General features: G+C 44.6%; 1 non-coding gene across 1 annotated transcript; it reads right to left on the bottom strand.

The window, feature by feature from the left end:
- Nucleotides 1–3355: 3355 nt before the first annotated feature.
- On the bottom strand, nt 3356–3458 carry LOC112477356. Its single transcript, XR_003045429.1, has one exon. It is a non-coding gene; the product is annotated as a U6 spliceosomal RNA (small nuclear RNA).
- Nucleotides 3459–4842: the final 1384 nt, after the last annotated feature.

Raw genomic sequence — 4842 nt, 5'->3', positions numbered from 1 at the left:
AGGTGATAACTCAGCGTGGCCCCTGTGGCACCGAAGGGCTGAGAAGAGGCTTCTTCAGTGCAACCTTGAAAAGAGAGATGTACCCTTCCCATATCACGGTCCTTCCGGTGAGAGGCTCTGTGGAGTTAGGGACCCTCAGACACTTGGATCGGGGGCTTCATCAGACTCAAGCCCCTCAGAGTCTGAGGTGAAAGGGTTTGTCATGGTTAGTCAAGAGCTTGACTTTGGAGCTAACCTGGCCTGGGTCTGGATGTCAGCACGGCCTCACCTTGGTGTATGATGCTGGGAAATTACCTTTCCTGGGCCTCTGCGTTAGTCATCAATAGAAACTCTATATAAAGAGAGAGAATCAATAAGGGGTGTGTGTGTGTGTATGTGTGTGTGCGTGTGTGTACACACAGAGGAAGGGAGGGAGAGAATTATTTTAAAGAATTTTTACAAACTTCCAGTCAAGATGGCAGAGTAAACAATAATGGGAATACTATAATTGTAAAAATAAATGTTAAACTTCCCTTTGAAAAAGAGTTAATACAGAAAAAAAAAAAAAAAGGCTTTACTCATGGGGCCGTGGGGGCTGGCAAGTCTGAAATGTGCGGGGCTGTCCAGCAGGCTGGAGACCCAAGCAAGAGCTGATGTTGTGGTCTCCTGTCTGAAGCAGTCTGAAGGCCGAATTATTCCTTCCTCTGGAGGATCCAGTCTTTCCCCTCAAGACTTAACTGAATGGATGCGGTCCGCCACATTAGGGAAGCAAGTAACCTGCTTTATTCAAGTCTACTGATTTAAATGCTCATCACCTCTAGAAAACACATTTACAACAATATCTAGACTGTGGCTTGACAAAACATATGGGCATCATAGCCTAGCCATGTTGACACATGAAATTAATCATCACAACCTCCATTTACTTGCTTGTAAAATGGGCAATGATACTTTTTTTTTTCCTCCAAGATTTAAATGTGTGTAAGATACTTGGTCCATTGCAAAAATTTTCAGTGGACAACAGCTGCATTTGTTATGACTCCTGCAAAGTGAATTGCATGGTCTGGAGCCTGAAGTTTCCAGATTGTGTGAGACAGTGGGAGATGATCAAGGCAGCTGAGAGACATGCAGCCCAAGGAGTGAAGCACCTGTGCCCAGACCTGTTAGCCGGATGCTTGTGACAGGAGCTGGACTGGTGTCCCCAAGTGCCACCGGAGCTGATGTCTTCTGAATGAGCTCATTATGACTTATTTACGAACTGCTTAGGCTTAGTATAGACTTACTCCAGGAAGTTCAACTCAATTATCTGAGCTCAGTGAGCTATCTTTCCAGTACACTGCCCAGGACGTGTACCTGTGTGGATGATCTGTGAACAGCTCTAACCCAGGCCAATGGTGACCTTGGTTGACTTGGCCTCTGTGCTTTCCAGCTTCTTCGGGGCCCTGCATGAAGCTAGATATTTGTGCTTCATGCCCTCCTCGAGCCAGCTGGCCTGGCTCTGCCGGCTATGCTTAGACCTCTTTCACTGGGTGACTAGTTTGGACACCTAATTTCAGCTGCCACGGGTTCTAGGCTGGAACATAAAAGCAGTCTCCCAGGGGAACTTTGGGTTCAGTCTCCACAGACCATCACCATGAGGGACGGGCTCCTATCAGGAGATCAAAGGCACCCAGGACTCTGGCCACAGAGGAGAGTGTGCACACAGTCTCACCCAGTGACACAATCCCCTTCTCCTGGCAGCGTTTCAAAACTGAAGCTCAGCAGAATCATGGGAGGGAGAAATCCCAGTGGCCACAAGCACATGGGACTTGGGCATGAAGAAGCAACGACGTCCCATTCTCCTCTCCACTGAGTGCCAGAGCTCCTGTGCCTGACAACATGCTTGCTGGTTCTAGGTGCCACCTTTTCTCTCGAAATGCTTTGTAAATGTCTGGTGTCACACTCTTTTCAATAAGGGTTGGGCCCAGATTCTCCCCCTATGAACTGGTGCCACACCTTATCCCAGTTGTAAAATTCTCTTTACCTAGCCAAGACATGCTTCCCTCCTTCAGGCAGGCTTCCAGGATCTCCAGCTGAGGCAGAAGAGGAGGCAGCCACTAGGCTCCTGCAACCTCCGACCCCCACAGCACCAGCTGAGGCAGGAGCAGCATCTGGAGACTCTGGAGGGCCAGGGGCCCCTCCAACACCCTCGGCAGCCAGAAGCCCTCCCCAGAGAAGTAGCCCCTGTAACTGAGCCCCTTGTGATTTTAATACCCTAGTATTTATGACAGCTAGAATCAAATAATTTACTTCTTAATTAAAATACAGGTATAGGCTTTAACCCAACGTTTCCCTTGCTTTGGTTGTCACACGTCGTATAGACAAAGATTAAAAACGTAAGCCAGTCCTGTTCTGAAGGATTGCCTGTAAAGCAAGTTCTCAGAGAAATGTTTAAAGGTATACTGTGCTTGGGATAATAGAAAAATACGGCTAGTTAAGCACAAAACAATAATAGCTTAAACGATGATGATAGCCACAAGATGTCTGGTTTCTGCTTTGCGCTTTTAAAGATAATATCACTGATGCACGATTATGAGATATTTTGCAGAATCTTGGCTCTTCGACCTAGATCCTCTTGTTCTCACAAGATTGTGTTGTTAATGTACTCTTTGTCAAGCAGGAGGAAATAACTTCAGGGTCTCGAGGAAAGTTTATGAGTTTGTTTTGCAGAAGGAAAGACTGTCTCCACAAGGTAGCTGCGACCAGCTGCTGGCCCCCAGGAGTCTGATGTGAAAAAGTGTTATCTGTAACTAAAGAAACACAGACTTCTCTCTCAGTCCCCTGGAACCCCCTCCTCCTCCTCTTTAAAACTCCCCTGCTTGGTCTGGAACTTCGAGATGATCCGCAGTCGTCACAGGTTGCCAGCTTCCTGAATAAAGCAAACTTTGCTTTCCACCCAACACTGTCTGTGGAGTACTGGCTTTCCAGTGATGCTGAACTTGGTTCCCAGCCACCCCCTCTGCCACCACTCTGCTTCCGGGTGACACCTTCACCTAAGGGAGTCAGCCCTGGGCAGCTCTGCTCTTCCTCCCATCACCCACGCCAACCAGATGAAGGCCTCCGGTTGCTGACTCTTGTAGGACCTGCTAATTATGTTTCTTAGAGCTTAAGTAACAGCGTTTTGTGACTCATTTTTAAAACTTAATGTTTATCAAAGTAACGGAGACACTAGCTTTAATTCAAGTAATACTGCAAGGCTTATGATGATGACTCACTCCACACTTTCGATTCTCAGTTTCGAGGGGTAATCACTCAACTCTCAAAGGTCTCCCTTCAGGCGATTAATTAATTATTATTATTTTTTAAAAATTTATTTATTATGGTGACATCGGTTAAGCAAAATATGGAACGCTTCACGAATTTGCGTGTCATCCTTGTGCAGGGCCCACGCTCATCCTGCATCATTCCGATTTTAGTACATGTGCTGCCAAAGTGAGCACTGTTTATTTCTTAACTTATGCTTATACTGTTACTTCTCGGGTTTTAAGTTTCAGATATTCTCAACTGACTTGGAAGATGATTTAACTCTCACGCCACATATACATTCATTTCCCTCACTCGCCGCCCATATCTTAAATTTGGTTTCATCTCTGTTTGGGGGTTAAATTTATTATTTACATTGTTTTAACGGTGTAAATATTCCCAGTTGAGCCATGTCATGCACTATAATTACATTTCTGTTAGTTTTTCTGTATCTGAAAATGTCTTTATTTCGCCTTCTTTCTTGAAGGATATATTTGGAAGATATAGACTTTTGGGTTGACGGTTTTTTTCTTTTCTGGAGTCAAAGATGGCTTCCCCGCTTTCTGATGAGAAGTTCAAGTCACTCGAATTCCGTACAAAATTTGTTTCTGTTTTCATGATTTTCTCTTTATCCTTGATTTTCGAAAGCTTGACTAGGCCTAAGGTTCTTAGGCCTAGTTTTCTTTAAATTTATCTTGGTTTGGGGTTTATCGATCTTCTCTAATTTCTAAATTCAGTCTACACTAAAGCTGAGGAGTTTTTAGTTATTTCCTCAGATAGTTTTTCGGCCACATTCTCGCTCCTTGCCTAAATCTTTTTTCTCTTCTTCAGATTCGATGATTTCTATTTACCTGGTTTTATCTTCACTGATTCTTTCCTCCATCATTTCAATTTGCTAGGAAGCCCATTCCTTGATTATTTTTAAAATTTCAGATATCCTTTTAGTTCTAAAATGTCCTTTTGTTGGTTTGTTTCTCTGCTGAAATTTTCTAGTTTTTTTTTTATTCATTAAAAGTATATTTTGTTTTATATCAGAATAGTCACAATAGCTGCCTTAAAGCCCCCATCTGGTTGTTCCAGTGTTCGGGTCATCCTGGAGGTGGCATCTGTTAATTGTCTTTTCCCTTGAGAGAGGATCCTATCTTCCTGCTTCTTCCTATGTTGAAAAACTTTGGATTGTATCCTGCCCATTGTGAACGTTACGCTGCATAGATTCTAAACTCTGTGATGCTGCTCACAAGAGAGTTGCTATTTTGGTTTTAGTGGGTGATGAGCTCCGTTACACTCAAGCTGCAGATTTCCATGCTTGTAACCAGCAGTGGCTTCTATTTTAACTCAGTTCTTTCAACCTTAGTTGCAAGCGACTTCTGTCATGCACCACACATGCACATTTTCAGGGGTGCCCAGAGACCTGGGTGAGTTCACATGTGGAATGGGGAGCCCTCCTTCTCTGACGATCTTCTTTGTGAGTCTCCCCCTCTCTCCAGCAGCCTGGGTTCCTCTGAGCCCCCTTCCCTGGTTTCCAGAAGCACAGTGAGCTTTACTACTGGAGTGTTAGCTGCCAGGGGCCTCAGGCTGCTT

The sequence above is a fragment of the Pteropus alecto genome, unplaced genomic scaffold (genome assembly GCF_000325575.1).
Source record: "Pteropus alecto unplaced genomic scaffold, ASM32557v1 scaffold123, whole genome shotgun sequence".
Classification (NCBI taxonomy): domain Eukaryota; kingdom Metazoa; phylum Chordata; class Mammalia; order Chiroptera; family Pteropodidae; genus Pteropus; species Pteropus alecto.
Note: the sequence above shows the minus strand (reverse complement) of the source record. Positions and strands in the feature narration are given on the sequence as shown.